The sequence below is a fragment of the Agrilus planipennis genome, unplaced genomic scaffold, assembly GCF_000699045.2.
Source record: "Agrilus planipennis isolate EAB-ADULT unplaced genomic scaffold, Apla_2.0 scaffold118, whole genome shotgun sequence".
NCBI classification, from domain to species: domain Eukaryota; kingdom Metazoa; phylum Arthropoda; class Insecta; order Coleoptera; family Buprestidae; genus Agrilus; species Agrilus planipennis.
The window spans coordinates 209,615-218,043 of NW_020438955.1; the positions used below are offsets into that span (position 1 = coordinate 209,615).

At 30.1% G+C, this 8,429-nt stretch overlaps 1 long non-coding RNA gene across 5 annotated transcripts in view; it reads left to right on the top strand.

The window, feature by feature from the left end:
• LOC108738954 overlaps positions 1–8,285 on the top strand; it is a 10,496-nt gene extending 2,211 nt beyond the window's left edge. For 4 of the 5 annotated variants that reach the window (XR_003231209.1, XR_003231211.1, XR_003231210.1 and 1 more), the window contains exons 2-7: positions 1,826–1,918; positions 6,365–6,453; positions 6,764–6,852; positions 7,095–7,225; positions 7,490–7,827; positions 8,180–8,285. This is a non-coding gene — a long non-coding RNA (uncharacterized LOC108738954). The remainder of the gene's footprint in view (positions 1–1,825; positions 1,919–6,364; positions 6,454–6,763; positions 6,853–7,094; positions 7,226–7,489; positions 7,828–8,179) is intronic. The other variant, XR_003231212.1, reaches the window with a different exon arrangement.
• Positions 8,286–8,429: the final 144 nt, after the last annotated feature.

The following is an 8,429-nucleotide window of genomic DNA, read 5'->3' on the forward strand; positions in this document are numbered from 1 at the left end:
AGCCGAGCTGTTTGAAGTCATTTTCCGCAGTTTAACGGTACTTAAGCCGAGCTCGTTAGCTAGTCTAGCGGTAATACGGTCGCAGATCGTAGGTTGACTGCCTAGACGCTTAGTGAGGGTACCTTTAGCAGAGCGTTATTAGGTGGAATAGGCCAAACGGGCGACTGTAAGTCCGGCGGTGTATTACCCCTGTATTTACCACTGTTCCAGTTATCGGTTAATCGTCGAGTCCGACTTCCCAGGTATCCTTAATCACGAAGAGTTCGTGGTGAAGCTGGGAGGCGGGTCTTGGCGTTTAATTGGTAGCTGGAGGAATGTTAAATGCGGGTTTTTTGCACTTTTTTCCAGTAAAAAATTATAAAAAGGCAGATAATACAACAGAATTGAATTTTATTTATTATAATGGCTTGTTAAGGTTTTATTCTCCTTTATCTTTAGAAAGAAGTGTTTTAAATTTAAATTTTCGAAAAGTTTACATTCATTGGCTTACGGTGACAAATTGGTTTACTATTCTTAATTAAAGAGTTTTATCGTCTTATAGTTCATTGGGAACTTTTTTTTCGGACTTTGAAGAATAGCTTCTTTGCGGAAAACATTGTTTTTGTAAATGGGTCAAACTATCTTGATTCGGAGTTTAAATTATTAGAAATAGCCCTGTAAAGTATTCGAATTTTTTCCCAAAAGGCTCAAGGGAGCGCATTCATTATCCGTTTCCTTGACTACTTGCTCCCTTTGAAACATTCCTTGAACGTACGATGTCCGTTAACAGAATAATGTGCTCATGTTTTTATTTTACAATCAAACATTAATAAGTTTACTTTTGAACAAATTAAGTATGTACATGTTTTTTAGCTTTCATACCCACCGGTATATTACGTATAATACAAATATAAAATTTTCTAAAAGTTGACATTTACTGGCTTACGGCGACAAACATGTTGCATTTTATTCCTTTGATAAACGGGGAATTTGTTGTCCTGTTTGTCCATCATTAAATAAATTTGTTAATCATAGAAAAACGCTGCGAATTTGTACATATAGTTAGGTACAGATGATTTTGGAAAAAGAATAACAGTTAGAACTTATGTTCCGCAAGGAAATAATGAAAGACTAAACAGGACTGTAAAAATGATAGCAGAAGTTTCCTACCTTATAAATAATTAAAATGATTTGCGTGAGTAATTTGATATTTCAACGAGTTTGTATGGTTATTAGATGAATATTTTCATTGGCCAATTAATTTTAAATTACTTGAAAATATTAACTTGTAATTCTGTTATAAATTGGAAATATTGTTGTTGAAATTAGTCGAGCGCTTTTGCTATCCTTTTCATTCCGAATACTTGCTCTGTTTATTACAACGCCTAGGCGTACGATGCTGAACAATACAATCGCGTGTGATTGCTTATTATTAATATGCAGATAATTAAATAATCGGTTTAATGTTAATACGTTAATTTTTATGCAAATTGAGTATTGAGGTTTTGGTCTATTATATCACCTAATGTTTTATAAATAAAAAATACAAATACGATTTAAAAACTTACAACAAAGACAAGCAAGCAAAATAAAATAAATAAAGTACTAAACATATCGGAAATTCTGGCAGAAATTGAGAATAATAATTTTCTTTTGAAGCGAACGTAATGTTGACATTTTCTCTCTGAAAACTCTCTTTAAAAAACGTTTGAGGATACGATTTAAAGCCAGAAAATCAATTAATTTTTAATGTATGTGCAAGTAATATTTACATCTGGAATAGTGGGAAGGTTAACTACTATTTATGGAAAAAGCTAACAGTTAATAAGAATTTTCTTTGTTATAGCTACCTGACGATAAGAATTGTGAAGAAGATTTTTTAAGAAGAACGAACACCTGCAATGGGCGAGATCAGTGGATGACTTAAATTACAACAATGGTGAGTTTTTTCCAAAAATTAACATATTGTCTCTCTTTCTGTTTTTGTTTGTAACAGTATCTTCGACAAGAGCCATCCATGGCATTTTTGGTTGATCTGGAAAATTATTTAATAGTTTCAAAAAGATTTTCCATGCATAAAACATTTCTCTTTTCGATGGTAGAAACAGATTTTAATTTGGACTTTGCAGAAGGGTAGTACAGCTCTAAAAAGTGTCGTTTGTTTCTGCAGAAAACTATTCCATTTTCGAGGTTGTTGTAGCTTGTTTTTAATAATTTTTAAATATTCTAAAGCATTTTTTGTTGTTAAGAATATATTTTTTGGCTTTTGTTCGAGCGTAATTTTCTCTCTTTCTTTCACCGAATACTTGCTCTCTTTAACAGTCGTATACTTGAACGCTCGACCGACAGAACAAGACATTTTGGCTCGTTTTAGTATAAATAACCATTAAAAATGTGTTTTGAAAATTAATGCGTTATATTTGTGTAAATTAAACCTTTTTAAACTTGTATTACTAAAGGAATGTCTTAGTTTGTCTATTTAATAATATGTTTGGGCTGATTTGGGAAATTAGCGGATCAAGGTTAATAGTTCATTCATTGTTTGAATCTGTACCATTGTCGAGTTGGTTGTAGCTTATTTTTAATGTTGTTTAAATATTTTAACGCATTTCTTGTTGTTAAGAATATATTTTTTGGCTTTTGTTCGAGCGTAATTTTCTCTCTTTCTTTCACCGAATACTTGCTCTCTTTAACAGTCGTATACTTGAACGCTCGACCGACAGAACAAGACATTTTGGCTCGTTTTAGTATAAATAACCATTAAAAATGTGTTTTGAAAATTAATGCGTTATATTTGTGTAAATTAAACCTTTTTAAACTTGTATTACTAAAGGAATGTCTTAGTTTGTCTATTTAATAATATGTTTGGGCTGATTTGGGAAATTAGCGGATCAAGGTTAATAGTTCATTCATTGTTTGAATCTGTACCATTGTCGAGTTGGTTGTAGCTTATTTTTAATGTTGTTTAAATATTTTAACGCATTTCTTGTTGTTAAGAATATATTTTTTGGCTTTTGTTCGAGCGTAATTTTCTCTCTTTCTTTCACCGAATACTTGCTCTCTTTAACAGTCGTATACTTGAACGCTCGACCGACAGAACAAGACATTTTGGCTCGTTTTAGTATAAATAACCATTAAAAATGTGTTTTGAAAATTAATGCGTTATATTTGTGTAAATTAAACCTTTTTAAACTTGTATTACTAAAGGAATGTCTTAGTTTGTCTATTTAATAATATGTTTGGGCTGATTTGGGAAATTAGCGGATCAAGGTTAATAGTTCATTCATTGTTTGAATCTGTACCATTGTCGAGTTGGTTGTAGCTTATTTTTAATGTTGTTTAAATATTTTAACGCATTTCTTGTTGTTAAGAATATATTTTTTGGCTTTTGTTCGAGCGTAATTTTCTCTCTTTCTTTCACCGAATACTTGCTCTCTTTAACAGTCGTATACTTGAACGCTCGACCGACAGAACAAGACATTTTGGCTCGTTTTAGTATAAATAACCATTAAAAATGTGTTTTGAAAATTAATGCGTTATATTTGTGTAAATTAAACCTTTTTAAACTTGTATTACTAAAGGAATGTCTTAGTTTGTCTATTTAATAATATGTTTGGGCTGATTTGGGAAATTAGCGGATCAAGGTTAATAGTTCATTCATTGTTTGAATCTGTACCATTGTCGAGTTGGTTGTAGCTTATTTTTAATGTTGTTTAAATATTTTAACGCATTTCTTGTTGTTAAGAATATATTTTTTGGCTTTTGTTCGAGCGTAATTTTCTCTCTTTCTTTCACCGAATACTTGCTCTCTTTAACAGTCGTATACTTGAACGCTCGACCGACAGAACAAGACATTTTGGCTCGTTTTAGTATAAATAACCATTAAAAATGTGTTTTGAAAATTAATGCGTTATATTTGTGTAAATTAAACCTTTTTAAACTTGTATTACTAAAGGAATGTCTTAGTTTGTCTATTTAATAATATGTTTGGGCTGATTTGGGAAATTAGCGGATCAAGGTTAATAGTTCATTCATTGTTTGAATCTGTACCATTGTCGAGTTGGTTGTAGCTTATTTTTAATGTTGTTTAAATATTTTAACGCATTTCTTGTTGTTAAGAATATATTTTTTGGCTTTTGTTCGAGCGTAATTTTCTCTCTTTCTTTCACCGAATACTTGCTCTCTTTAACAGTCGTATACTTGAACGCTCGACCGACAGAACAAGACATTTTGGCTCGTTTTAGTATAAATAACCATTAAAAATGTGTTTTGAAAATTAATGCGTTATATTTGTGTAAATTAAACCTTTTTAAACTTGTATTACTAAAGGAATGTCTTAGTTTGTCTATTTAATAATATGTTTGGGCTGATTTGGGAAATTAGCGGATCAAGGTTAATAGTTCATTCATTGTTTGAATCTGTACCATTGTCGAGTTGGTTGTAGCTTATTTTTAATGTTGTTTAAATATTTTAAAGCATTTTTTGTTGTTAAGAATATATTTTTTGGCTTTTGTTCGAGCGTAATTTTCTCTCTTTCTTTCACCGAATACTTGCTCTCTCTAACAGTCGTGTGCTTGAACGCTCGACCGACAGAACAAGACATTTCTGTTCGTTTTGGTATAAATAGCCATTAAAAATGTGTTTTGAAAATTAATGCGTCATCTTTGTGTGAATTAAACCTTTTTAAACTTGTATTACAAAAGGAATGTCTTAGTTTGTCTATTTGATGATATGTGGGGGCTGATTTCGGAAACTAACGAATCAAAGTTAATAGCTCTTTCATTGTTTGAAATCTATACCATTATCGAGGCTGTTATGGTATATTTTTAATGTTGTTTAAATATTTTAAAGCATTTCTTGTTGTTAAGAATACATTTTCTGGTATTTGTTCGAGCGTAATTTTCTCTCTTTCCTTCACCGAATACTTGCTCTCTCTAACAGTCGTGTGTTTCGGCGGTCGACCGAGTAAAGAAAACGTTTTGCTCCTTTTAAGGATGTTTGGGAGGTACAATCGGGGAGACAAGGGTACATAGAATTAGAAATTCGTGATTAATTAGGTTTTGCAGCACATCATGAGGTAAATAAATACTATCTATACTAAAAAGAAAGTAGACGGTTTGAGAGAAAATTTGGAATTATACCAAAAGCTTTGAATAAAATAAGAAATAACGAATAATATGGAAAAATTTTAACTGACTTTTGGCANAATTTATCTGTAACGATGAGTTATGATAACGCCTTTCTCAATTGAACTGTTATATTGCTTGCTTATAGTATTTTGATAGTTACACACAGATAAATGATCAGATTCTAAATTATTCGAAGTAACATTAAAATTCATAGTGTACATGAATAAGAAATAACCATTTAGTGAATTTGAATAACCTTACGCTAAAGTGATTCTCCAGAGTTCAAGTTACTTATTATAAAAGTTTGAAATTTCTGGTAGCTTTTTTCTGTTAATAAAAATAAATTTAATGTGTTCGGTTAACGAATCTCCTTAAAATGACGTGTAAAATTACAATTTTTTAAAATTTCAATACATTTTTAACGGTTTAGTGAATTGATTTGTAATTTTTACAGGAGTTTTAGAACTGAATGAGGAACTTTCCGCCAAATTTTTATTTGTCTCGTAGCATTTTGACATACCCCCCAAACATCCTTAATATAAATGACAATTTACTTTGAAAATGAATGCATTTCATATACTTAAACTTGTAGTACAAAGAGAGAAAGTGTTAGTTTTTCTATTTAGTATGAGGTGGATGTTACGTGTGCTTTTTATGTTTAGAACTTTTCTATAATTCTTACGTTATAGCAATTAAATGATGTTTATTCTAAGACACATTCAAAAACAATTAACGGTATGAGATTCTTTACACATTTTAGCATAAATTTTTCTTTTTGAAACTATCTGGTTTATCCTTTAGAACTTTGAAAATTGACGTGCGCGTTTTCAGTTTTACAGTTTACAGTGTTTTACATAATTTTAACGTTACAGTAATTGATTTTTCTTCATCTCAAGAAGCACTCAAAAACACGTTATTTATTATTCCTTTTTAGATTAATTCCACTATTTTGAACTTTCAAAGTAATTGTTTATACATCGAAAATTTATGCGGGCATTTTAACCGCAGGGTAAAATTTTTTCGTATAATATGCAGGTGTATGTAACCTGGATATACTGGGTGTATTGTGGAATTTTTTTTTATGAATATAGGGGTATTTTAAGAACATTTGCTGTTGCTTATTTCTTTTGCTTTAGAACTTGATGATAAGTCTTTTATTTTGTTAACATTGTATCGATTTTTCAAATTCTTTTTGCCCTAGTTTAAGGGTTTGTTTTCAGAACTCACTTTTTTAATATTTTATCCTTGTATTTCAGGTACATCTTCCAATCCAGTCATCAAATAAGAGCCACCCCTACAATGGACCAATTAGAGCATCGTCTTTACAGGGACACTTCGGGGAATGGTAGATATTTATTTTTTTTTTGTTATACAGTTTTTTTTATAAAACACCTTTATTTTTTTATATTTACATACTTTATAATTTTGTCTTCGTTTTTATTTGTTTTAATGCTTCTTTCATAAGTTTGTTAATTTCTTTTACACTTCGTTAATATATCTTTTTTACATACCTTCCCTTGTTTCTTTGTATTATTTTATATTTAATTTGAAACTATTTTTTAAAGGTTTTTTTCTTTTTATTTTAACTTTCTTAACTTACACTTATTTCGAGACCCTTGTGCTGAAGAATTTTGTTAAACCTTTTACGCTTTCAGATACATCGTCCAGTCCAGCTATCAAACAAGAGGAACCACAGCAATGGACCAATTCGTGGATCGTCTTTATAGGGACATTTCCAGGAATTGTATGTATTTATTTTGATTTAATTTATCATTAAAATCCTTTTTTAATTTCTAATTATTTTAATACTGCTTTCATAACTTCGTTAATATCTTTTATTTATCTACCCTGCCTTGTTTATTTTTATTCCTTTAGATTTAGTTTTAAACGATTTTTTGAAACTTCTTTTTAATTATTTTGACAATTTTCTCTGGAACTTAGTTTATTTTATTTATTTTGACTTTGTTGACCTCAACTTATTTTTAGGTCTTCGTGCTGAAGAATTTTTCAAATCTTATACTCTTTCAAGTACATATTCCAACCCAGTTATCGAACAAAAACCACCCCAGCAATGGGCCAACTCAAGGATGGTCGTTATAAGAACAACAAGAGTAATGGTAGGCATTTATTACATTCTTTGTTAAACAGCATTCATTAAAATTTTTCCTTAGTTTTTATTTATTTTAATACTACTTTCATAACTTCGTTAACATCTTTTATTTACTTACCTTAACCTTGTATTTTTTATTCCTTTAGATTTAATTTTAAACGATTTTTTAAAACTTTTTTTCCTTTTATTTATTTTGCCTCTTTTCTTTGAAACATACTTTATTTTCTTTATTATAATTTTCTTGCTTAGACTTACAATCTTATACTTTCAGTAACATCTTCCTGTCCAGCCATTGAACAAGAACCACCCCAACAATGGGCTAACTCAAGGATCGTCTTTGTCAGGACACGATTTTTAAAACTTCTTTTCTTTTGTGTTTATTTTGCCACTTTTCTTTGGAACTTATTTTATTTTAAGTTTCTTGAGTTAGACTTACAATCATATGCTTGCAGGAGTATCTTCTTGACTTATTTTTAGATCCTTATGTTGAAGAATTTTTTGAAACCATATACTCTTTCAGGCATATCTTCCAGCCCAGTTATCGTACAAGGATCACCCCTACAATGGACCAATTCGAGAATCGTCTTTATAGGGACAGTTCGAGTAATGGTACGTATTTAATTATTTCTTTGCTTTTATAACACTTTGTTTTCTCAAGTTTATATTCATTTATATAGTTTCATAATTTTTATTAATGCATGCTACCTTTTATTTATTTACTTTGTCCTCTTTGTTTTCTTTCTTTATTTAAAATTTAAGATATTTCTTTAAATTTTTTTTATTTAGTTTTATCTTTTTTCAGCATGTTCTTGTTATTCATCCTCTAACGCTTTTCTTGGCTTAAACTTATTATTAGATCCTTTTAATTTACTTTAACACTTTTCTCTAATACTTATATTTTACTTCCTTAATTTTTAATGCCCTGTCTTGAAGAATTTTGCCAAGCCTGATATTGTTTCAGGTACATCTCCCAGTCCAGCCACCGAACAGGGACCACACCAGCAATTGGTCACTTCCAGGATCGTCGAGATGCGATTCAACAGGGGTAGGCTTATTTTTTTGTACTTGTCTCTTTTATTACTTTAGTTTTTTTGATCTTTACTTTCTTTTCAATTATTTTCACTTGGTAACTTTAGCTTTTCATTTTCTTTCTTTAATTTTTTCACCGTTTCCATTTATTTTGTTTAAAACTCTTTTCTTTATTGTCTTTA